Source organism: Aulostomus chinensis, chromosome 7 (genome assembly GCF_037954235.1).
Source record: "Aulostomus chinensis isolate RoL2024-O1b breed Wild chromosome 7, RoL_Achi_v1.0, whole genome shotgun sequence".
Lineage (NCBI taxonomy): Eukaryota > Metazoa > Chordata > Actinopteri > Syngnathiformes > Aulostomidae > Aulostomus > Aulostomus chinensis.
In genome coordinates this window covers 27,964,852-27,991,220 of record NC_141326.1, presented here as the reverse complement: position 1 = coordinate 27,991,220, position 26,369 = coordinate 27,964,852, and the positions used below count along the sequence as shown (strand labels likewise).

The 26,369-nt window shown below is 49.2% G+C and overlaps 3 long non-coding RNA genes across 7 annotated transcripts in view; 2 read left to right on the top strand and 1 right to left on the bottom strand.

The window, feature by feature from the left end:
- LOC147259354 (uncharacterized) overlaps positions 1–8,046 on the top strand; it is a 63,751-nt gene extending 55,705 nt beyond the window's left edge. For 3 of the 4 annotated variants that reach the window (XR_015117233.1, XR_015117231.1, XR_015117234.1), the window contains one exon: positions 1,928–2,363. This is a non-coding gene — a long non-coding RNA (uncharacterized LOC147259354). Of the gene's footprint in view, positions 1–1,927; positions 2,364–7,878 lie in introns of those variants that run through there. The other variant, XR_015117232.1, reaches the window with a different exon arrangement.
- Positions 2,031–6,940, bottom strand: LOC147259355 (uncharacterized). The gene is made up of 3 exons (XR_015117235.1): positions 6,798–6,940; positions 5,666–5,803; positions 2,031–2,111 (listed from the first exon to the last, which is right to left on the bottom strand). It is a non-coding gene; the product is annotated as an uncharacterized LOC147259355 (long non-coding RNA).
- A 9,442-nt stretch (positions 8,047–17,488) lies between the features above and the next one.
- On the top strand, positions 17,489–26,043 carry LOC147259353 (uncharacterized). 2 transcript variants are annotated; one of them, XR_015117236.1, is made up of 3 exons: positions 17,489–17,596; positions 21,712–21,874; positions 25,199–26,043. It is a non-coding gene; the product is annotated as an uncharacterized LOC147259353 (long non-coding RNA). The 2 variants fall into 2 exon arrangements; XR_015117237.1 differs by lacking the exon at positions 17,489–17,596 and adding an exon at positions 17,652–17,759.
- The last annotated feature ends 326 nt before the right edge of the window (positions 26,044–26,369 follow it).

Below are 26,369 nucleotides of genomic sequence, written 5' to 3'. Positions count from 1 at the left end.
TCTCCGCTGGACCAGAATCTAATTTCCTTCAGGAAATTAAAGAATTGAATCTAATTTAATATAAACTTTTAAAACATTCCACAGTAAACGTTGACTCTCCAAGATGCTCTCATTTTTTCTTTTTTAAATGTTCATATATGTATTTTTACATTTACAGAGAGAGAGTTTTTCTCCCCTCACTTTTAGAATCCCTGCTGATAAAGAAACACTTCTTTCCTCTGGTGTCCTTCCAGCGAGGTCAAAGGTCAGCCAAACAACAACTGTTGGGGTCATGCTGGTTGACCTTTTAGGAAGATGGGCCATCACGTCAGTGAGAGGAACATTCGTCTCCGGCTCAAATAAAACACTAAATACTGGTTTTAGATCAATAATCCTCCCAAGCCGCTGCTTTAAACTCGAGACTAAACTGTTAAATACTTGGGGTTTATGTTTGCGCCGGAACCACAAATGGATCAAGGCCCTCGTCGTCTTTGAATGAGCTTCTCTATGCGTCCGCGACAAGCAGCGGAACAACAGCAGCTGCTCCGGCGGCACTGCAGCTATTCCTGTCCCTGCAGCCTTCACCGGGCTGGAGAGGCTCATCTGCGTGGGCGCTGGAGTGCCAACACGTCCAGGAGTCTTTCTGGCTCTGACTCAAGCACCTCACCAACATCTGGGCTCGCAGCGAACGTGGATCTCTTCTCTTGTTTGAATATTTCTGACTTTCTGTGATTATTCTCGCGAGGACACGTAAGGTCCGACTCTGAGCAGCGGGATGGTTTCACATCACCCGGCAGGATCTCCGGCATCTCGGCCGACAGATTTGATGATGTGCTGACCTGATGTCACTTGTTCATGGAGGTCCAATCAGCTCCAGATGAGCGTGACGATGTGAGGAGGGGGAGGTGAAGCCACAGACCCCAGAGTGGATGTTGTCTTGAGGAAAGTCTCGACACAAACACGCACCAGCGTCGACGTATTCAAGCCTGCTTCCACCAGTCAGAAGAAGAAATGGCCACCGATGATGAAACCCTACGTTTGCTGGAGTCAGAACTTTGAGACAGAGAGTGAAATGATGAGAGAAACAGCTTTTATCTCCAGTTTTCTTAACTCTTTATCTCCTAATTATATCTTACCATGGAACTATTTTCATTGTTTACATGAAGTGTGTTTTTTATTCGATTAATAGGAGCTTTTATATGTATTTATATGAATAAGTCTGATATTTTTAGACAGGCAGCTCAGTGGTGCAGTGGTCCTCACTGTGGCCCCCCAGCAAGAAGGTTGTGGGTGGAGCCCCAGCTGCAACACGGGGTCTTTCTGTGTGGAGTCTCCATGTTCTCCCTGTTCCTGCTGGGTTCTCTCTGGTACTCCAGCTTCCTCCACAGTCCAAAGACATCAAGAGGGACCAGGTTAATCCAGACTCTAAATTGACCGTAGGCGTGGCTGGGAGAGCCAATGGTTGTCAGTCTCTATGTGTTGGCCCTGCCATGGACTGGTGACCTGTCCAGGGGGAAGGCTGCTGGGATAGGCTCCACCCCCACCACCCTCAACAGGAGAAGAGGGAGAAGATGGATGGATGGATTTTTAGACAGAGATGGATGAAATATTCCCTGGGAATGAAATGAAAATGTCCATAAATGCCACTTTGCAATTGGAAGCATAGTAAAGGCATCTTATCCCAAACATCTCAACCTCTGACTGGACCGAGTGTAGATTTCCTTTAAGTCCTCGCCGATCGTGTCGCTCCAAATATAGACGTGTTCTGACAGCTCTTATCTCCCCGCCATGTCCTGTTTGCCTCACACCCTCGACACCATCAGCTGTGGAACAAGATAAAGCCGGCGTGCAGGAGTTTATCAATGGTGGACAACATCCTCTGACACAAGCTGCTCTGTTTCACAACGATGAGGGTTTTTTGTTTTGTTTCTTTTACTCTGACTCACAGCTGCCATCCCTGGTGCCGGTCAGGGGCAGTGACGGCGAGGCCTTGTGCTGGATGTAAGAAGATGAGGAGTTTTCATGACTCACCCTGAGCTCCATACGTTCATGGCAGTTCCGGAGATCTTCCGCCTCTCCAGTCGACTTTCCGGTCGCCTAACCCCGTGTGAGCAGGTCAGTGGAACCTGCATCTGTGGAAGACACAAGTTACTACACTACCCACAATCCTTAAGTGCATCGGCGACATCTCAGAGTGGTGGAGCGCGTCATTATCATGGAAATGCATGTTGAACAACTGTCGGCCATTTTAAGTTCCCGAGAGGAACCTGACCAGAGACATGGTTATTATGCGTTTGCTGACATCAGCTCCAGGTTTGTTAGCAACAGTAGTTTAAATCACACGAGGCCTCGTGGGCTTGGTGGTCCTGTAAACCTGAACATAAACACAGTGGTGCACTTTTGTCTTTTGTTCACCGTCTTTGCTCCTAATTAAATAATTCAAGGTAACAAGTCGTGTGCTCGCTGGTCGTTTTAGTTCCGGGTGTAAACTCTCAAAATAAAGAATTTGCTAAACATCCGTGGCGGAAACAAATCGGGGATCGTCGTTTCCTGTTTACATCACGTCAGCCTTAATTTTTTATTTTTCTGAGCTGTAACAAGTCGTGAAGGCGAGCCATCGTTTCCACAGCAGTTTTCTGTAATCTTCACAGACGCCGCGCCGCCATGATGTCATGCAGTCTTAAAATGTGGTTATTTGCGTGGTCACTTCTCATATTTTTGTGAGATTGGAGCGACTCAGAAGGAGGAGGCCGAGCACGACGGCAGCCCCACAAAGACCAGGGACAGGACGGCGACATGTACCTGCACGTCTGTGTGTGTTGCATCACTGCCAGTGTCTCTGCAGCGTATTAGCATATGAAGAGTGTGGCGGCCCCAGCTGTGACATTGGCCCCTGTTAACCCCCCCGCCTCCTCCAGTGCGACAGGAGTCCCTGAATGGAGCCAAGCTGTTTCTATTCACCTTCAAATGAATTCTGCTCTCTTTCACCAGCACACACTCCCCCCTCACACCCCACCCCCTGCTCCATGCTGCTAACCCCATTCTTCTGCCTCTGGCATTTTTTTTTTCTGCCCTTGGCCCGGTCTCGTCCTTCCTATCTCACCCTTTCTGTTCCATTTTCACCTCTCCCTTTGTCCTGGTCTTGAAATGTATCATCAGTCTCTGCACGTGAACCATCTTAAATGTCAGAAACCTTGGAGTTGACCAAACTTTTGCAGCCACATTCAGAGAACTTCAGCCATAGTGAGGTGTAAAGTGTTGCTACGTGAGAGCAACGTTCACCTTCAGCTGTACGGGGGAGTTCAGCCAGGCCAGAGCCCAGAAAGACCCTTCCTGCCTGGACGCAGGAGTCCAATCATTCCCTGGAGTGGTTGTCCACACGGTTCAGTAGCACGAGCGCCACTCATCAATGCAACTGTTTCGCTCAAATGCTGAACAAAGATGGCGGCAGATGATTGGATGTTGGGCTGACGCAGAGGAAGAAAACCAGCATGGCTGACTCAACAGATCTAGGAGCACGAGGGGGGCGTGTCTCACTAACCCAACACTTCTGGAGGGTTCGTTTCATCTGAGGAGTCGCCCACAGAATCTCTCTTCATCATAAAATCCAATCACTCGCCTCATAGTTGTCAGGTGATTGGATGAGCCACCTGTCGATCGCAGGCGAGCCAAGCAATCAGATCTCACCACCGCCACACCTAAACCCCACCTAATTCCTTCCGACCACATTTGGTGAAGACACAAGCCCCTGAATCAAGGAAAGATGGATTCTTGGTGTGATCGTATGAATCTGCCTGCCTTGTCAGGTGAGCGTCTCACCAAAACTCCTCCAAACACGCACCAAAGTCTGTGACTTTTGTTCATGAACCTGGTGCTGGTCTCCGCTGCGCTGTTATCGTGCCACTAGCCTCTGATGACGTTAGCATTCGGCCCAGTCAGGCTAACCATCTGTGTATCAGCGAATGGGCTGACTGGAATCCTTCTGTTTACGATGTGGATATCTCTACCTTCGTTCTGTTCATCTCAACTGTGTTCAGACTCAAATCAGGAAGAGGATCACAAATCCAGGTCTAAATCTTCCCTGAACCCTCATCTTTTCCCATCTGCAGGCCCCCCTTGTCCCCCCACCCTCTTTCCTCTTGCAGCAGCTAATCTTGTCCTCCTTCTTGTCTCTTTGCCACCGGCTGCTGGTCTCAGACGGGGAAATCCTTTGTCCTCAAACAAAGACTCGCCACCCGCACTAATCAGGTTCCAGACCTCTGTTTGCGTGTGAGAGATGTCGGCACATGACACATACACAGGAAGCGAGAATGAATTATCATGGAGTTCAGCGTGTGAGACACAGGCGGAGGCAGACGAGGGTGCGTCTGGGTCCATCACCGCATTGCAAAAGGCTGCAGTTAGCGCCTGATACGCAGGACAGATGTCTGAGTACATGCCTGAAAGAGGAACTGGGTATTTAGTCATGGAACCCGTCACTGTTACATGGAAAACTGAGAGTCGGTGCAGGTGTGGACCTACATGGCGTTCAGAATGAAACCAGGACCCTGAACCATCAGGACAAACAGGAGGAGATTTAGTTTTGTCAAATTCTAACAACATAAACATTCTGCAGCCTCTCAGTGAACCTGTTCAGGTCAGGCATCGTCTCTCAGCTGGAGGTGAAGCTGGGACTGCACCTGAGGTTTTTAGGGTGACTTCACGCAACTCGGGTGCTGCTGCAGTGGCGCCAGAGTCAACCAGAGTTCAGCCCAGAGGACGCTGACAGGATGAAGCACGCGATGGCGGCGTCGCATCGTAGTGTTCTGCTGGTTCCCAAGCAAGAGGGATCACGAAAGCGAGACCGATGGTCGTCGTCTGGTTGGAAGATTTGGCTGCATAACTGTTCGCAAAAAAGTACGTGATAAGTTGAAGGAGAGGAAAGAGTCAGGTAGCTGGTTTGAACCCAGCCTTCTGGGTCTGAGCAGCCCACGCTTTAATATCCAGAGGTTTGCTGGGTCGTTCCTCCTGCAGTCACCGCGCGCGAGTGCAAACGCAGGCCAACAGCAGAACACCCTATAAATACTTTACAATCGTCGTCATCCTCCTCCGCTTATCCAGGTCTGGGTCGCAGGGGCAGCAGCCTCAGCAAGGAAACCCAGACCGCCCTCTCTTGTTGTTGTCCAAAAGTACTGCAGTTTGTAGTATTTTGAGGACCCCGTGGAAGGGTGGAAGTTGCAGAAGCTTGTGTTTGTAAAACATGTAAGAGCTTTTTCTGTCATGGGAATAAGAATTCCTCTTGATTGGCTGATGGTTTTCAAATCTCTTTGTTTTCATGATTTAAATTAACTGTGTTTGTGCGTGCGCGTATGAGTACAAGTTCAGTTGTTCAGTCATGGAGCCCGTGTGTGATGCTACACAATGCAAAAGTGACAGGAAATGCATCACCGCACAAAGCAACAAAACAATGCAGCATGAAAGTGAAATGAGGGCAAACAGCAGCGACCCTGCAGCATGAAGAGCCTGAGATCAGCAGAGATGCAACAGGCGCCGCTGCCAGGCTCCTGCTGGCAGATAACAACCACATGCTTCCCCCCCGTATCTCACACACACACACACACACACACACACACAGACGCAGGAACACTCCCCAGAGCAACACACACTCATACTCGCAGGTGATGTGGACACGTTGGCGGTGACCAACCGTTCATGGAGGCGCTGTCCTCGTAGAAACACTCCTCGCATCTTGAGCTCTTCGGGGACAGCTGGCGGTGTTACTGGGGAGGCCGAAGGCCAGGAGGGAAGCTGATGCACATCTTTGGGCCCAAATTCACAAAATGACCTGAGAAAGGAAGGAGAGTGCGTGGAGGATGTTCAGACCACTGGACTGAAATCAGTGACATCATCATTCCCTCTCAGATTAAACGACTCCTTGCATTGGTAGGGATTCGGCAGCGGCGGCTCCGACTGACAGCGTTGGAAACGAACCAAGCGGACACTCCTTTCACTCCTCTCTCTGAGCACACATGCACACCACACTTCTACCACACGTAACCTGACAGGCACTTTCATTTTAGCTTAAAACACTCTGGTCAAAGTCATTTTTCAGCAGCGGCCACATGAAACCAGGATTGCAACCTTTTAACGTGTAAATGTTCGATTATTGAGCCACGAAAACATTAGCAAAGTCATTTTAGGTTTTTTTTAATTTTTTTGTTGGTTTTTTTTTTTTTTACACAGAAAAAGAAATAACATGTTATTGTTCTGATCACTGGAACTTTTGCTTCCACATTTAGTCTAACCTGAAAGAGGAAATTCGTCTCCCAGGGAAAACTTTTGTCTCTCTTCCTGTAAATGAACACATTTGGTTCAAACTGGACCTCCAGGTGGATGAGTCGACTCCCTTTAAAAGAACGTCCGAAGGTTCCACAGCCATGATGTGGTGTGTATCCATCACAAAAGAGAAGTATTTGTACAAACAGTCTCATGAGCTGAAGAGACTTTTCAGCTTCACAGCAAGATGTCGCCTCTGCCGCTGTGCGCCCCCCCCCCCCCCCACACACACACACACACACTTGTCAACAAACTGTTCACATGCTAATACAACAGACTCCCATTTTCACCTGCTGTTTCCCATCAGGCCTCAGCTGCTGTCGAGCTGGAAGCTCCTACCAGGATGTGCAGCTCTGCATCCTCATATCATCACATGACCGTCGCAGCAGCGACAGTGTCACTCAGGAGATGTTTGCTTAGTACAGCGCGCGTGTGTGTGTGTGGGGGGGGGGGGGGTACGGTCTACTCAGAAGACTGACCTGCAGCCTGGGCAAAGGTCTCACCTGTGGCTGACGCTCCTTCCTCCTGAGATCTTCTTTTCATTTGTTGTTTTCCAGCTCTCAGCCTTTTTCGACAGCCGGGGCGCCGTAACGGTGTTCAACACTTAAGGCGTGTTTCCACAGGCTGACTCGGGCTCCAGTCAGGTCGGTACGGTTCGGTACACGTGCGTGTCCACGAGCACTGGGTATCACGTCAGCGTGGGTGGACTCACTGGCCCAGAGTTCCCCGGCGTAATCTGTGTGCAGCACAACAACAACAATGGAGGCAGCGTGATGCCTGTTGCTCGGTCGGCAAAGTGAGGGAGGACAGACGGGCAAGGCTTCAAGCGTGAAAACAGAACCGCCAAGAAAAGAATGAAAGGCTTTACCAAGCCATCGACCAGGATGCCACCGAGGCCAAGATGAAAGTAGACGACGTATTCGGGCGAGTTACCCAATCAGGGCCCCGCTACGTGTTTACATCACATTTTAGTCCCCGCTTGGCTCGCCTGGAGCACCAGTGGAGCAGGGACCAAAATGGTAACAGTAAGTACCTTGTAGGGGCCGGGGGAAACGGGCCAAACCAGCCCGAGCTGAAGTGAGCCAGTGGAAAGACAGAGGCCAAAAAGGTCTAACCCCCCCCCACACACACACACACACACACACACACTCAAAACAACAAACTATTTGTACGCTAATCAAACAGATTTACACCTACATGACCCCGGGGGGGGGGGGGGGGGGACACACTGATGCCCACATTTCCTGTGGTGTTCAAACTCGTGTTTGCTGTCCTCTGACTGACTTGTTCTCAAATATTCCCAATGTGCCTGCCCCCATGTGTTCTTTTGCAATATTTATGTAATTGTACAGAAAAGAGTCGGACGTGTGTTGGCTTCCAGGGAGGTTCCCTCCCTCTAGCTGTTTCACAACACACACACACACACACACACACACACACACACACCCTTGTCTGAGCACTGCAAAGACAATAGTGGCTCCAGTGTTATCAAGAGATCCATCATTCTGTCTCTGCTCTGTATTGCCTCACTGCTGTTCTGCTACCGTGTGTGTGTGTGTGTGTGTGTGTGTGTGCGTGTACCAGGTTATCCTGCTGTTAAGGGAACATACATGTGTTTGCACAGTCACTGTGGGGCCTCGCCTCCATTAGGGGACAAAAAGCAAGTCCTCATGATAACAAGTCCTTGGGTGAAGACTTGTTTGAAGATGGAGATCAGGTTCCTGTCACAGGCGAGCGGTGGGCGGAGTTAGCGGGAACGTAAGCAAGCAGCTGTGTTTCTATTTACCTGTTAACTGAACTTGGAAATGTCACCAAAAAAAAAAAAAAATAGCTATGCGCCATGTTTCCATCAACTGGCTAAACTAGCACCAGCTAAAAGTAGCCACGCCGCTGCTGTGTGGACATGTCAGACTCCAGGAAGAGCTGGTTAGTCACATGACTTTAAGACTCCATCAGACCTTACTTGAAAAGCAGGTTCCCGTCACCCATTTTACATTCACTACTTTTTTTTCGACAAAAGTAAAAAACCTCCTCAAGTGAGTATAAAAATGCTGAGTTGTTTTCCCCCTTGAATTTCAGCCTCAGCCCAAGTGACACCTCAGTGACCAGCGATGGACACACGACGAACGCCATGGGTTGTCAAGTGAAGGAAATACAACCGTGTGTGTGTGTGTGTGTGTGTAGAGGGCTTGGTCAGCTTCAGTACAGCATCTATCTCTCTCTCACACACACACTCACATGCTGTGTGTGACCCACACAGAGGATTTCCCCTTCGCTGGGTGTCCACTTCCTTGTGCCTTTGGCCCGTTTCTGTCCGTCACCCTGCATTCACATGTCCACATCCAAACAGGAGGCTGTTTCTCCACCGCTCTCAGGCGCAGTTCAGCGTCATGTTCATCTTCAGAACGTGAAAGAAGGCGCGTTTACTCTAAGTTGATAAATCCCCCCCCCCCCCAGAGATATGAGTTGGTGGAGAATGTTCCCCCCCCCCCCCGCATAATCAGAGAGCTGCTGCTTCATCCTTCCATCATGTTGGACGCCTCCAGTGTCACAGCCAGAGAGCGAATACAACCACATCGTCAGGTCACGTCAGGTGTCACACACACACACACACACACGCCGCGGCGGCAGTGTCCCTCACAAGTTAAGGTTTGTGATGTCGACTTTACTACAGTTTGAGCCTGTGAATGACTGCACATTGTCTACTTTCACGCGTCACTTGCTGTGCACGAGAGGGCAGTTCTGGATGCACCGAGTTCAGTCATCAGAACTGAACCCAGCACTTCCAGTACTTCAGACTTCACCCGGACTTGAACGCAGGCCAGGAGAAATGTATTTTCAACACGTTGTGTGACGTCCACACTCGTCCAGATGAACGCTGGCAAGCATGCCATTAATTCCAGAATTTCAAATGTAATTTCAGCTGGAAAGGTCGCTGTTGCCCTCTGAAAATCTTCATAATTCTCTTCACCTTGCAATCGACCAAATCCCCAAAACCGAAACACAGAATCACCAAGTGACTCAATAATTAACTGCACGCCAAACTTCGAGCAGCGCCGGAGGTTTTTAGAGCCAGAACTTGAGGAGCTCCATCAGTTGCTTTCAGTTTTTCAGTCGCTTTTTGAGAAGTCATTCGCCACTCGGGTTGAAATATTTTGGATTTGTTTGGACAAGAATTTCCTCTTAATTGCAGCTGATACTCAGCCCAGAGACACAACAGCTGTTTTGTTTTGTTTTTTTGTTTTTAATAAAACTCTTTAGGGTCACGTTGAGTCGTCTCTGAGCTCGGCTATGAACGCTGATGACTCTAATCAGGCCTGGCTGTCTTCCACCAGCTGATAATTGAGCAGTCAAGCCGTTTTCCTTGATCCAGCGGGCATAGATTCGTCTTCCGCGGTCGAGTGAAAACAGGAAGTGTCACACTGAAGGGCGTCCTTTGAGAGCAGGTCTGCAAACAAACAGCCCTCTGGAAACAGACGAGCACAAGCGTGAAGAAAACAGGAAATGCTGAGGGGAGGGGATGGAGAGAATTTCACAATGTCGAACTGTGAAAGTGTGTGTGTGTGTCGTGCTATGTGTGTGTGTGCTAGTGATGCCTGTGTGTGTGTGTGTGTGTGTGTGTGTCCTACACTTTCAAGAGGAAGTGAGAATGAGAGCACAAAACAAAAGCAGATAAAGAGGTGAGGAGGCACCAAAGGTCATCAGAGTGACACACTAACGAGGCTCCATCCACAAACGCTGTTTCACTGTAAAACGCTCAACTTCGGCCACCTTGCGTCTTGTATCCACTCGTGGTTTTCAGAGCTGGAGGACGCGGAGCTCTACACACTGGGCTGCTCCTGCTCCGGCTCATCGGAGTCCAGATCACATTCTTGTCAGGGTCCTGTCCCCATCATCAGCTGTTGCAAACACACCACAGCGAGGCGATCCCAGCAGCCTTCAGATAAGAGGCGGGGTTCACCCTGGACTGGTGAACCGTCACAGTCACACCTACGGTCAATTTAGAGTCTGGATTAACCTGGTCCCCTCTTGATGTCTTTGGACTGTGGAGGAACACTGCACCACCACCGCCTACAGGGGAAAAGCAAAGATTCAAAGAGTGGCCAACAGTAACTGGTCTAGTTAGTGGCAGGAGGGTCCGTTTTCGGTTGCATTTGAAGCCAGGAATTCTACAACCAATCAAATGATACACGCGTTGTGGTCTCGACGTAGAGTCGCACATCTGCTTGGTCCAAGACTGAAACAGGGCCGTGTAAAAGTGCGGTCGATGACCTGGACCTTTAAAGAAAGAGGTTCATATTCCACCTCCGCTCTGTCATACACTCAAGAGTATAACCAGGACGGTCACAACAAACATGCCGCAATTTGTTGTTCCCAATTCCTGAGAATATGAATGAAAATGCAACTAAAATGTGACGGGGACAAACCCACATGGCGTAAGTGCTTATCAGCAGTAACAAGGGAGGAAAGAGGGGAACTTTCCTACGGAACAGTGTCATCCCATGTCAAGGTTCTCTCTCTCTCCAGCATGGCTCCCCTAGCATTCTCTCGTTTTGATGGTTTCCTGTAGATCCAGGCCACTTGTCAACGTCTATATGAGTCGCTGCAGCTACAGATAATAGAAAAACATGAGCGAGATTCCTCGCCGTGATGCTCTGGGAGGAGAGAGGAAGTGTGTGTGTGTGCGCTCTGCTGCACAGACGTCAACCCGTAGACTCCAGCTGCAGGAAACCATCAAAACAAGATGCATTCTGGGTACTGGCTGATTCTGCTCATCTCAGTACCGAATTCCATTCAGCGCCACATGTTTTTAAGAATTCCCGACATTCTGAGCTCATCTGCAGAGAGAACCGTTCTATTGTTGGGGACGGATGCATTGTGCAGCGTCAACAAACACAGAACACAGGGATTATGAGTTGTGGTTCTGCTGACTTTGATTGATCTATTTTTTGTTTGTTTAATGTGTTCAAGTTCCTCTAAAATCAATTTGATGTAACCTGACCGGACAGACATGAGAACACAGTCGTCTACTGTCCACACGCCGAGTCCTCTGCTACTTACCTCATCAACCAATACGAGCCGGCGCCAATCAGACTATAAACATCGTCTGAGATTCCGGTGGATTCGAGCCAGACGTCATGGATGTGTCCAATCTGAAGACGTCACCCAAAACAAAGCCACATTGTGCGACTGAAATTCAAGCGACCTGATAAACAACGTGGACGCAGCAGCACTCGCAATCATCTGACCTCCAGCACAAAGTGATACAATTCAATTCCTGCTCCTTGTCGAAAATAAACATCTGAGAAAATTGCAATTGGTTGGCACGTTACCAATATCACTCAATTTCAATGATTATATTTCAGAACATAACCAAATTCAACAAAACTAAATCTTTTCTATTAAGACAAATGTCATTATAGCGTTAGCGTTAATTATGGAAGTATGAGGAGGATCGTCCAAACAGGCGCATCCTGAATCGTACTGTCACCAAGATGGCGGTTATAAAAACACATCAAAGTGGTTCCCGTTCTCATGTCAGTGTTATTTAGCATACCAGCTTAAAAAGAAAAAAGGTGATGAGCTTCTTTTCAACCCTGCCCAGGCCGATCCTCCTCTCCCCACCAGCCGCTGCAGCTGCAATGTGAGCCGCTGCAAGCAGACACAAAATATCAACCAATAACCGCGTTAAATTGTTCATAAAGAGAGGACAAATGCTGCTAGCCTGAGCTTCTCATGCAGTCGTCGTTTGGCCTGGCACAGATTAACCAGGACACCAAACTCGGTAAAAATCAGCAGGTAAACGCAGGGTGCATGAGGCAATATGAGGCTCCGGAAATAAAATGACGTCAAAATGAAACATCAGCGCAGCAGATGCAGAGGCAACACGAGAGTTCAGTCAGAGAGCTCGCAGCTCCACCGAGGCAGCGGCGCGGCAACAGAGGACGAACGCCGGATCATTAGCGCGCGCTCAGAAAATCTTCATTCCGACCACCAACCAAGTCCACATCACCAGGATCTGAAAACCCACTTCTCCGATTAAAAATGACATCGACTCAAGCGGTTTCATGTCTCCCAAAATATTCATTTCAGACGCTTACATCAGTTTGTGAAAGATAATCACAGATCCAGAATCTGATGGAGATGAGTTCCAGAAACCCAAACCTTCCTCTCCCGATGGTTTCACCTGGACTCAGTGAATGTGACTCACGTCCTGCTGGTGGCCTCCAACAGGATCTACTTTTTGATCTGCACGTGATGCAGTAATGCACAATAACGCATTGATAGTCTTTACCTTCATCCACCAAATCTCATCCAGACCCATCCATTACTTGTTTAGATATCCTGGAAACAACAAGCACGCCGCCACGGATCCACATCACAAGAGTGAGACAAATTAGTCTGGGCTTTTGTTTACATCGCCGGGGTGCAACATGGTGGAGCCATCAGGGCCCCCGAGCAAATGACATCACACACAAGACTGGGAGAAGGTGACCCTCTGCCCTCAGAGAAATCACTTGAAATGTTCTGGAGCACAAGGTTCCACGTTGGTGTTTATTTACACGTGGAGGAAGAAGAAGTCCACTTGTGAGCGAACCCTCCAAGTATGGACAGGAGCCGCATGATAGCAGATGATGTCACCTGAGATTGTTGCATTCCAGCACCTCCCCCGAGCACCCACAGCATCTATGCACACAGACGCACACAAACACACACACACACACACACACCTCCATCCTCACAAAAACAGCAACCACACGTCAGGAAATGAGACGAGACGCACAAGTTCAGGCAAGACCCTGTGCTCCTCGACAGCTGTTTCAGTAACACACACACACACACACAAGCGTGCACGCTGCACGGTCTGAAGCTTCCCATGCAAGTATGGCTTAAGTATGGGAAGAATGTGGTAAACACTGGGAAAGGAAGGAGGCCCCGGAGCAGGCTGGGTAATGACCCCCCCAGAGCCAGGATGATGGGATGCGAGCAGGATGAGGGCCATTATGTGGCTGGTTGTTTGTGATTTGGTGATTGTTGTGTGACCTGTGGTGAGGGGCCTCTAATTAGAGATAGATGGGGTGTGTGTGTGTGTGTGTGTGTGGGGGGGGGGGGGGTGCTGGGGGGTTATCTGTGTGTCTTGCTCGTGTTCATGTTTTCAACCACGCATGAGCTCGCGGGTCAACTGCGATTGTTACGCCACTGTTGTAAGAAAAAAAACCCGATGAGTCGAGTGAATCTTTCACGGGCACTCGTTACTTGTTGCGCGTGAAACTGCATGTGCCGCCATCTTGACTAGAACTTCTCTATGGGACTGTAGTTAAATAAATGCATGTCTCTTGAATTTTCTTTTAAAAATGTGGTCCTACATGTACAGAATGACGTGAAGTTTTAAAGCCTAAGAGGGATCCTGTTAAAACTTCTGAGTGATCAAGATTTGATTTCAAATCAACCACAAATTCAACAGGATCTCTGGGACGTGTCCTCTGTGTGTTTGTCCAACGTCAGTGTCCCGTCCCCACCCCGAGCTTCGCATTCCTCGTCTCGTTGCAAGCCAAGTCCAAGTTGCCTTCACCCGCCTGGTGCCCTTGACACGTCTCCCTGCTGGGGTTCAAACTCTGCCATCGGGTTGACGAGGGGTTCTGGTCTCTAGGGTCCAGACGGAACTGTGTTTAACTTGACCTCACAACCCCTATCTAGTGTAGCTGTGGACCACCCAGGCTACCTCTCACTCACACACACACACACACTCACAGTGGGTCACTATTGTTCAGACGACTGGAGCCGGTCCAGAAGACCAGGACCCGCTCCTCTTCATCCTCTCTGGAACAAAGGCTAACCTTTGACCGACTGAGCTGCAGGGAAGAAATGAGCCTCGAGGAACTCTGAACAAGTCTTCCACGCTCCTCAAGATAAACAATGAGGGAGGTTTTGGAGAGAGTGGCTCATTTATCTCAGCTGGGAGGAGGTGGGCTCCCTGAACTGCTCCAGAGTTGAGATCAAAGGCAGAAGGTAGAGTTTGGACCAACCTGCTGCTGGAGGAAACCCCGCTGCCATGGAGTGACAGGCAGGCTTCATTCATCCTCAGTCCCACTTATTACCTGCAGCTTTTACTGATTCTGAAAGTGATTTCTGGGTTTAAATAAGCAGACAATTCAGGGAAGTTGCGGTCATGAAAATGTTGGTGGAAACGTCTTTGAACCACGCGTGAGGCTGCACCGGCATACCAGTGTAGCCCCACCGTGTCACTCGCACCGCCAGAGACCCGCGGTACCTGTTGAAGTCTGAACACGTGACAGGTTTAAATCCGCCCAAAGCAGATGTTCCCTCACTCTTGAGCAGCCGTGACAGTGACACACAGCCACAGTGAACGGACCGTTTAACAGCCGCTCGTCAAGCGCCTGAGATGCAGCGATTAGCACTGTCACTGTAGCGACGTGGGCCGCCAACTGTCACCACCCTGAGACACACACACACACACACACACACACACACATACACAAGCTGGAAGCCACATGGGCACGCATACACCAGTATACTCCGAGTCCGAGGAAATAATCCAGCCATCATTCTGATTGAGCTCATAGTGAACTCACTCACTCATTCCACTCCATAAACAACGCTCGTTATAGTGGTCCATACGTCATCGTATCCAAGGTCACACTCTCTCTCTCACACACACACACACACACACACTAACTCCCCCCCACCACAGGAGTCCTCGGTCTGTACAGGCTGCATTTACATCTGAGCCTGCCGCCAGTGTGGCTGGATGTCTGACTGCTGAAGCGACACTCCACCTAAAAAGTGTATTTTTGCCCTTCAAGGATTTAAAATAGATGTTCAAGGTAGCACCGAGCGTGACGGGCACCCAAGTAGCACACGCGCGTTGGCGGTTGCTAAATTGAAGTTAGTTTAAAATCAAAGGGTTTGTGGATTACAGGGCATAGCTGGATTATGCTGAAAGATGCCACGGAGAGTTTGTACACTGACGTTTCCGGAATGTTTTGCTGGTGTTGGTAGCTGGTGGCTACGGAGCACCGTTAGCCTCAAGCTAAATATGTCTGGCTGGCTCTTTCTGCATTCTGGAGTCAAGGAAGTGACACAGCGGTGAAAACACATCTTTCTGATGTTAGCACTGTTGTATCTCATCAGAGTCACGTGACACGTTGTAGCAACATCTGCACAATTAACACCGACGACTACGTTCAAAGGCCACAACATTCAGCAGTCGTGACCTTCCCGGTGACGTGGCCTCCATTCTTTATGAGGCCACGTTCATATTTACAGCCTGAAACCCAGCCCGTAGCCTCTGTGTTGTGTTCTGGCTGAGCAAGTATCCGACCAGAACCTGACCTGTCCTCTCTGGTACCGACACTACCCGGTGTCCCCCAGCCACATTCTATCCACCAGGACATTTTGAAGGTTCGTTTTGGAGCATAGTATTTTGGCATCTCGCTTTTTGGAAGTGGAAATGGATGTGACCATATTTGGACCAGGGTGGGGCCGTAGTCGGACTACAAGGACCATCACGTGGATTAAAGGTCACAATCTGATCAGTGTTTCTAAGGAATGCAGGTTTAGGAGCTACATCCACTTCTTTTCTACAGAGCCGGCCGGAACTGGCAATGTTGGCATAGCAAGTCTTGCCAGGTCCTCACGTCCAATATCCCTGTCCGACCTGGCTCACGGCGTAGCCAGCACGCCCTGGCTCCTTCAATCCCATCAGCCCTGCGTAGGGCCAGCTGCCCACAGGTCTCGTGTGTGGCTGCGGCGTCTTAAAGGATCTCCCTGCCACTAATGCCACTTAAGCACAAAGCACTTCAGCCGAGGAAGGCTCAGCGCTTACCCTGCCTCCCTGAAGATCAAACGTCAGCGCTCCACGGCTGGTTGCACGCTGGCTGACCCTTTGGCCATTCGGCAGGCTGCAGCAAGCTGCCGGGACAGGAGGGATGTGGGCTGGAGATGAGCGCCTAGGCTCCCGGAGCACACCAGGAGGGGAGAGAGCGAATCAAGATTTACGTCTGATGTGGTGCAGAGACACCAGAGCGCAAGCTGCCAGTGTTTTTACCTGGACAGGCCTAAAGAATGTGGACATCTGTGTTAGCGTCAGGCAGATTAATAGTAACTGGATTACTGTCACAACAGCTCTGAAAGGAGACTTTCAAAGGTTTAAAAACTGCTTGTTGCCCATTTAATTTGTCTCTGTTGCGGTTGAACTGAACGAACTGCATAGTAAATGAAGTGCTTTTGGGGATTTGTATTAACAGGAACTGTACTGGTGATCAGATAGTAAATATCTGGTGTTCTGAAAGGCACAACATAAACCAAAATTTGTATTATTGTAAATTCTATAGTGCGGGGCTTCGGAGAGAGGGGAAAAAGAAATCCACTGATGAAATCCCACTAAACTCCACATGTTGTGTGAAGCCTGCAAGAAAAAGCAAAGCAGGATTTCACAAAACATTTTACTGTAATATTTTGGTTTTCAAGCATCACAACAAGTTTTTGACGTCACGTTCTGGTCTCCGGCTTCCTCTGGTAGCGGTCGAGCCTCCAGCTGGAGACAGCGGCGGCTACACGGTCGCTGCAACGCGCTTGTCCTCACTATTCCGGCTGCTGACGTGCCTCACGTGAGCAACCAGTTCTGCAGATTACTTCAAAAGTGCTGAAACCCTTTGTTGATGGGAAAAAAATTAACTTCCTGCCTTTCCTGGCGCCTTTACATGACACAGCCACAACATCTCGCCTGACCCTCGTTCCAGGAAGACTGCGAGGTCACGAGGTCACAGCCTGTTCAGAGGCGGGCAATTCCCAGCAAGACGTGGTCTGGTACTCTGGAGATGACCCCCCCCCCCCCCCCCCGTCTTTTACTACACCAAATATTTTAAATGAGGAAAAAATACAGCGGGAAAATAAATCCAGTTCTCATCTCCCCCCTACTTTTTCAGCCATAGTTTTGGTTTCTAGTCTCTTGAGTTTTTAATCAGACGTTGCAGCTTCTGTCTCTGACAAATCCAGGTGCTGTTAGTTGCAATGCGGGGCATTTTCAGTTATTTATTTGTACTTTAACCCAAACCGCGGTCTCTCCCTCACCTTAACCTAACCAGACGTAGACCACTGCTAAACAGGGTGCCTGCTAGCAACTGTTGGTTGTCGTCAGCCATTTCTACGATTCTGCATGATCGAAAAGCACGCAGTTTCTTCAGTTAACACGGGAGTGCTTCATTGCTAATGTTGATCGTACCCAAGAAGTTACCGAGGCAAAATACATCTCCAGAAGGTCAGAACTATCTGGAAACGGGTGAGTTTCTGAAGGCATAAAAGCCGCTGTTGATTCTCTGGCAGTGAAAGTTAAAGGAGGGTCGTCCTGGGAATCAGAGAGGAAGCAAACACATCAAATCAATCAACCGACCGAAGGGATTCCCCTCTCTGCTGGTCACAGATATTGACGGCTTTCAAAACAGGTGAAATCCGCTTGGCGCAATCAATCAGCGATTGATCGGTGGTCCGGTGGGACCTCTTTGATGCGGGGAACAAAGGGTTCCTATTGGGTTACACAGGTCAGGATTGATGATGCGTGAAATCAAGGTCTCGGAGGAGGAGGAGGTGGAGGACACCCTCCACATGAGGCGATGGCGGCTCCTCACTCAAAGGCTCTCCAGCAGTACATCACCGTGGGCCAGATGAAAGTCGCCCCAGTGGTCGGAGGTCGTCTGCTGTACTGGACCATGGCGGACTAGACCCTTTCCTTTTCTTGAGAGGATAAAAACTCTCATCTTCTTGTTTGCGGGAGGAGAGCGGCGCCATCTTTGACAGCACTGGGCAGCTCATCTGAGGCCCTCGGCTGCTCCTCTCGCTTTTTCTCATCTGTCATCTCCCTCCTTCCCTCCCCTCCTCTCCCCAGTCTGGGGGATAGACATGCTGACAGATGGACCTAGGACATCCGGACGAGGGAGAGGGGTGAGAGGGGCCAAAGGGGAGGGACAGTTGGTTTGGGGGGGGGGGGGTGGAGAGGAGGAGGAGGCCAGAAGTGTTTCCTCTCCTGATTCAAGGAATGAAGGGATGATTACGGAGAAGAAGGAAGATAGGGCTGGAACCTGGGATGAGAGGTGGAGGGGTGGGTGTGACCTGGGGGCTCCAGATGAGAGGCTTGTATTTATTATTGGAGGTGATCGGGCATTTGTAGCGGCAGACTTCACTTCTGGGATTTCGCCGAAAACCCAACCAAGAAAACAACAACATTTGGACGGTGAAAAATGCAAACTTATTTCGGGGTTTTAGGACCGGTCCCTGCACCTCGCCATAAATGACGCGCAGGTCGATAAGTCAGTCCCTTCACCAGTGAAGGAAAATCAAATCTGATTTCTTTTGGCGTGGAGCCACAGCAGACTGATATCAGGCCTTTCTAATCAACTGTGTGACGAAATACTCACTCCCCTGCTGGTTGTAATGGTTGCTACCACTCCACCACAGGCGATCCGCCAGGAGCGTGCCGTGGCTCTCTATCTAATTTTAGCATCTTTAGGGACTCTGATGTGGCGAGAAGATGAGGCTGTTTGGGGAAGAGAATATTTTCCAGGTTACAACAGAAGATGGGGAGTGACTCCGCTGTCCTGACATTCACTGGAAAGGTCAACAAACCATTGGGTTACGGGAAGAGGCAAGCTGTGGCGGTGACACCAAAGCCTGGCTTATTAAAATCTTTCCCCCTGAGCACGAAATGGTGTCATTTTGCATCAGGTTAAAGCGGAGAGAGAGAAATTCCGGTGGGCTGTGTGTGCGCGCGCACTCCTGCGTGTTTCTGGACTCAAAGCCGTATTTTCTGGAGGCGGCGTTTTCTTTGGGAAGTAAAATCCAGCTCTGGCTTCATCTCGCTGTAATTTTGAGTTTCAAGCTTCACACCCCCTTGGATTCTTTCATTCTCCTTTTTGTTTCCCTTTCCGATCTTTCTCTCTTTTCGAGGACGAGCAGGGGGAGATATCATGTACTCCTGGGTGGGCGACACACACCCATCATAATAACTTCCCTTATCGGTGGACGCGACGGGCGGCTGTGCTTCATCTCAGCTAGCAAACTGACATGAAATGAGACCAAGCTCCTCTCAAGAAAACAGATTCGTCATCGTGTGTAACGACTCAGGCGGCGATGATTTGTGAGGGGATGACGTTTACTTGAACAACAAAGTTCTGGTCCAGCTCGTCCTTTCAGTCCCACACAACCCGGTTTAAGAGTGTGATAGGAGGACGGGAGGCAAATATGAGTGTTGACAGTGGAGAGGAGACAACAACGGTGAAAGCAGTTCACAGTCAGGTGACCGCGGTCAGGAATCCCATCAATCCGATCAGAGAAGGCAAAGAGGATGGAGGGATGAGGGAGGACAAAAAGAAAGAAGGGATCAGGGCAGGAGATTCTACAGTCAGGGGCGTGGGCGATAGCAGAGGTGCATTGTGGGAGCTGGCCCAGAGGTCCAAAAAAATGCTGAATAGAGGACTTGGGCTTAGCGCGGTGGTGAAAGTACTAGAATGGACCGACTGAGCAGCAGCGTCCATTCAGAACTCTCCACCACTGCAGCCAGGAGTCAGAGGACGTGGCCCCAGCGCCACGCACCGACCCTGACGACTCCGCTCACTCACTCTTGGTGTTTTGCAACTAAACATCTGAAATTTCAAGTCCTTTTATTTGTAATTTCAGATTTAGAATTGAGAATCTGCTCCAGGTTGAGTTGTTTTCACCTCCACTATTACGAGTGTGTCTCCGTTAACTTCTTTTCCCTGCCGTTTAGTTAACTTGTTGTTTTTTTTTATTCCTTGATTAGTCGTCTTTATTTATATTTTTCCTTCTCTTGAACGTGTGTCTCCAGTTGATCAACTGGAGAGATCGACCCTGCATCACGAAAACAAAAACAAAAAACGAAAGCACCTTTCGAATTTGAAGGAGAGACACGGCCCCTTATTCCACGTTGCGTCTTGTTATCTCCGGTTTGACGCACTGATTAAGTCGCCAGGACCGGCCGGCGTGCAGGTGAAGGCAGGAATGTGTGGAGATAAACCGACGGTGACCTGGACGAGTGATCCCCTGCCATCCTCACTCCACAGAAAGAACCGCGGAGGGCCCGGCTGTGACAGCAGGCTTAGAGAAAAACTATTAACTGTGAGAGGATCGTCATGGAGTTTGGAGCCAAACACATGACTGAGCAGACACATGGACGCTCGGAGGTGGGGGGAGAGAAAGCAGAGGAACAGAGATGATCCCAGTGACACACTTACTCACATGAAGAGTGTCAGACTCTCAGGATCTGTTAGGCGGTCTGTCAATCACCCAGCTGAAGACTGGGGGGGGGGGGGGGCTTTGGAGTCACACAAACAATGGTTCATCATATCACCAGCCAGCCAGGGTCCGACTGAAGGAGAAATCTGCTTCTTTTAAATCTCTGCCTGGCAGTTCCTACATCTACCAGCATGCATTGCGTTTTCGGCTTGTTTACCCGTAAGTCTAAGCTCCTTATCACATCTGTGGCCCTGCGACAGACTCCCCCCCAACAGATAAGCGGTATAAAACAAAAAAGGATGGTTGTCTGTCCCTTGTAAGGAGGTATCAGGTCCATCCTCCATGAGCACCTCTTTGCTGTTCATTTATCTGTCCTTTAAGTCCCAGAAACGTCGGGTGGTGTTGACTCATTTACTAATTCGTGATCAGAAATCATCATCAGGTCTCTTGGTTTCCAGCGTTTTCTCAGGTTTTTAATGATACAAAGTCTCTTTTTTTTATAACCCCTGACAGTAAAGTCTTCCTGCGACGACCGCATATTAGGTTTTGTTGATTCCGCCGACAGAAGGAACTCGACTGCGAATCATTCAAACGAACCTGGCAGGATTCGGCTTCTTCCTTTTTTTCGTTTTCGTTTGGTGGAAGGTTTTGCGAGGGAGAGGAAGAGGTGGCGTCTCAAGGACTTTACTGTGGCAACTGCAGTTGCATTTCTGTGCAATGTATTGTTGTATTTCACACATTGTACTTGTCATCAAATGTCGGTGCAGTTTTAGTGACATGAGTCTGATATCATGACGACAATCATAAGAAAAAGACTTGACTTGACGACGAAGGATCGTTCCCACACGCCGAGGCTGAGAAATGTGGCAGATTTTGTTGATGAACCAGCAGGAAGTAGTTCTGTAGTACTGTCTGCGTGTGTATTGGGTACTGTGAGTGTGTGTGAAGAGTAAAACAGATATACCAGTCAGAGATGCCACCCACAACACAGATGCCCCCCCCCCCCGGAAATCTGTTCCTCACAATCCACCAGGGATGAAACCTCCTGCCTCAGAGGGAACTTCATCTGCTCTGAAATGATGGAGACAACATCCTCTCTCTCTCTCTCTCTCTCTCTCTCTCTCTCTCTCTCTCTCTCTCTCCACACAGAGCGAAGGACCACAACGGGAGTCAGACTCACCATACTGGGTGGTGCACCGCCAGGCAGGAAGGATGTGTGATCCCTTCAAACGACCTTCGACCTATATAGCCCCGGACCAATAGCAGGCCAGGATGCCGGGAAGTCTGCGGCTTCCTTATCAGAGGATTGGAGGTGGCCGGTTCCCACGTTTTGTCTCTTATTCCAGAGAAAAAGGAACCAGATAAGAAAGAGAGCAGAACACAGAGACGAGCTGGCAGCTCGGCGTTGTTTCAGTACCAGTCGTTTGTTGTCTGAGAAGTCGGTGGAGACGGGGCTCAGACGGAGAACCACAAGTTCTCACTGGCAGAGTTTGGGTCAGCTGACTTACCCAGCTCTTCGTTTGATTGGGTCAGTTAGCCTCTCTGGCTAATGCTGCGCTACACAACAGCTGCCTGAAAGTCCTAACCAGAGCTTCAGCTTACATTAACCAGCGGGATCAGCTAACGACCGGATCTGAGACCCTGTTTCCACTTTACATAACTCTTTTTTTTCATTTTTTAAAACCTGATCAAACTGCTGAAAAAGCCGAGCGACCAATTTTTTTTTTAAATCCCGAGCTGCTCGTAGCAGTGGGCAGGTTTTGGGGACCTTCAGTGAATCTGTTGTTTTTTTTACACGTCATCGTGTGTTTTACACGATCGGGTTTCGACGTAGCAGCTGAAACAGTTGCGGCCTGTATTGTTAAGTAGGTGCATAACAAACTAGCTTTAAGATGACGGTTTCCCCTCAGGAGCCAGTAAGTCTGTAGCAGTTATGTCAGCTGCTAAAACTGCCGGCGTTATGTAAATATCTTTAACAAAGCTACTCAAGTGAGGCAAAGGCATCCGGTACTTAAAGGAATTCAGTCGTGTGGTTTCTTTTTCCTAGAAAATGGCTGTTGCAGCAGCAGCAGCAGCGCCTCAGAGAAAAGCACTCTGGCTTATTTGAGGCTACATTGTTTATGATCATTAGCCACATACATGTCATGGAAGTGAGACTATTTGGAGCCCGGTCCACTGCGTGTACAGGATACAGGAAGTTGGAGGACAAACAAATAGTATTTTATTGGCTCACAAAGGGACGAGAACAGGCTAAACCTGTTGTCAGAGGCCTTGTGGACATGCATCCCGCTGCATGCATCCTGTGAGAGAGAGAGACAGAGAGAGAGAGAGAGAGAGAGAGAGAGGAACAGGAAGGCAGCAAGAGAAAGAGAGGGGTAGAAAATCAACTCAGGGATCAAATGACAACAAACAGATCATGCAGGAGCGGAGGTCCCTTTGAACCTTGCCTGTGCCGGAGTCAGCTTTTTTCTTTTTTTTTCTCCCTGTGCTTCCTCCCTCTTTCCCCCTCACTTTTTTTTCCATCCACCGCTCCCTCCTTTCCACCGGAGATAAGCTTTCAACACGCTAAGTCTTGAAAAAACAGGCCATGAGTGTTTAAGCTGCAACCAGCCTGTAACTTAGCCCCTGCATGCTACGCTGCTGCTGCTGCGCTGCTGCTGCTGTTGCTGCTGCTGCTGCTGCTACGCTGCTGCTGCTGCTGCTGCTACGCTGCTGCTGCTACGCTGCTGCTGCTACGCTGCTGCTGCTGCTGCTGCTACGCTGCTGCTGCTGCTGCTACGCTGCTGCTGCTGCTGCTACGCTGCTGCTGCTGCTACGCTGCTGCTGCTGCTGCTGCTACACTGCTGCTGCTGCTACGCTGCTGCTGCTGCTGCTGCTGCTGCTACTACGCTGCTGCTGCTGCTACGCTGCTGCTGCTGCTGCTACGCTGCTGCTGCTGCTACGCTGCTGCTGCTGCTGCTGCTACGCTGCTGCTGCTGCTGCTGCTACGCTGCTGCTGCTGCTGCTGCTGCTGCTGCTGCTGCTGCTGCTGCTGCTGCTACTACGCTGCTGCTGCTGCTACGCTGCTGCTGCTACGCTGCTGCTGCTGCTGCTCAGGACCCCAGAAAAAAACAACAAAACAACAAGCTTCCCTCCTGCTGAGTGTCTTTGCATCGCTGTTTTAATTATAAGATGGAAATGTAGGACATGAAGTTGTTCCATGACCAGCCTGATGTGACGGCTGTGGTTTCAGAAGGGCAGAATCCTGATATTTAGGTGGATCACGTTCACTGGACCACTGTTCAGGCTTTAACCTAGTAGAAAAACATAAAAATGTATATTTGTACTTGAAATTTGTCCCCCTGCTGTCAAAAAATGTGTTCTTCTTCTTCTTCTTGTTCCGAGGGTTGAAGGTTTGAGCTTCAGTGTGCAGAACCATGGATGAGGCGAGAGCGCTGTTTTCACTTTGTAACTTTGGAATCTCGTTTATTATTTTGGAGGCGGGACTACGAGCAAGATTTGTGACATCACAAATACGTACGAGCCAATCCTAGTCCAGTGTTCACCACGCACAAGTACAGCACGTAGAAGTGTGAAGCCTCGGCAGCACAAACCAAGAGAATGAACTTTCTTGCGAATGACAGAGAAGAATAGTTGAAATTTTTGGGTGAAAAAAAAAAACACGTTACTGTTTCCTGTCTTAGGAAACCCGAGGCATTAATGGGGAAAGGTGATCTTTTATTTATCTATTAATTTATCATCCCATCAGGCCTGATCCTGGATCAGTTAGCAGTATGCTAATATGCTGCTGTTCCCTGCTCCTGTGGGCTTTAAGATGAGCTCTCCTCCAGTCAATCAGTCACGCCATGACTGATTCCGTCTTGTCGGAAGTGTTGAGACACTCTGGTCAAATGTAAATGTACTCCATGTTTGCAGTCAAAATAGGTCTTGAAACATGTCCTCGGCCTGCAGCAGTTTGAGCTCCCATGGTTCTTCAAGTACATGTGAGCTCAGTTTAAAATGAGTCCCGGCGCTCGTCTGGATGCCGCGCGCCGGTTACGGTGGGCCACTGTCAGTCACGCATTCTTTCACCGCCTCCCTTCATGCAGCGTGTCAGCTCCCGATGCAAATCATAAAGCCTTGAAACTGTTAAATTTGTCACCCAAAGGAACCGTGCATTCATTCTGCCAGCTCTGCAGTGAGACCTCGACTGCCGGCCATGTAAGAGTGAAAACCTGCTCTGTGGGGGTTTTGTTGTTGTTGTGTTTTTATGAGCGAGGCGATGGGAGCAGGTTGTTAAATCCTTCTGGCAAACAGGCGGCGTTTTTTTTTTTTTTTTCCAGCTGAGGGGAAGTTAAACGGAAGCATTAAAAACAAACAGAGCAGTTGAGCGGCGTGCAGACTCCACTGTTGACCCGCTCTCCCTCTGCACCTATTTGAACAGGTGTCGCTGTGCTGTGGACAGGCGAGCACGCCAGATCCACTACAATCAATTACTGTTCAGGCCGTATCCTGCTTGAGGGACACACTGCCTGTAACTCTATAGGCGTGGGTGCGGGGTCCTCCTCTCCTCCTTTGTCCTGGTTTATTGCCTCATTCCCTGAAGGAGGTTAAGGTGGAATTTCCTAAAAGATAATCCTCCTGTTTTTCTTGACAGGAAGCCCCAGAAAAGAGAGGAGGAGGAGGAGGAGGAGGAGAAGAGGGCCTGGTGAATGACTCGGGAGCTCTAGATAGAGTTTCAGTGGCTGCTGTGGGACGGCTTCGTGGTGTGAGGGGTGGGCTGTAACGACATTTCTAGGGACCAAATGTATATTTTTTACGAAGGAGGAGGCAGAATTTCTGGCTTGTTAAGCTTCACTGCCACTCTTCAGACACCCAGAGGTCACTAAAACTGATAAAGCCACTAAAAACATGATTAAAACCCAAATTACAGCCCTCACCGCCTGCAGTTTCCATTGCTGATGGTTTCATCTCTGTAAATTTCTCCTTTTTTTTTTGCAGGAAGTCGTCAAATCAAAACTATTGGGGGTTCTGTGGGTTGACCAGACTAACAGGGATGGTGTTTCTGGGAAGTGACGTCTGGAAAATATGAAACCAGTTTTTAATGTTGAGCACCGCAAACAAAATTCCATCCGTCTGTAACGTAGGGTGGCCCGGAGAGCTGAGGAGAACGGGTCAGATTTCCCCTGGCAAGGAGGAGATGTTTTGGTGGCGTTTCTCTGGCCGTCAGCAGGAGCACGCAGAGACGCTCGGGCTGATTTTCACCAAACTTGGTGGAGGGATTTACATTACATTTTGGGGATGGATTAGTAATAGCGCCAACTGGTGGCAACCGGAAGTAAGCCGGATGTAATAAACACCGAAGGAACGCTGGGTTGTCGTCATGTTCTGTGTTTGCACAACACAGCAGCAGGTAGAAAAACAAGCTGTGAACTTATGAGAGAAATTCCAAAAGGCAAAAATTCAAACTCTGGTTCCTGTTTTTTTTTTTTTTATTGGGTGGGAACAATAAAACTGTGCAAGTCTGGAGGAAAAAGTCTGAAACAGATGTTTGCTTTGTTATTCAGATCAACTGATCCCTGAAATAATCAAGAAAAGCCAAAAAAGAAAACTGATGTCGACGTCTTGGTGGAACCGTTCCATAGAACCAGGACCAGACACCAGAACATTGCTTCCACATCTGTTTCCTCAGCCTATAAATCCACGGACAAACAAATACGAGCACACACACACACACACACACACACACACACACACCCAAAGATCAACAAGAGCCCCTCCCCCAGGAAACTATGTAGGAGTTATGAGATCATGTTCACAATTCACTC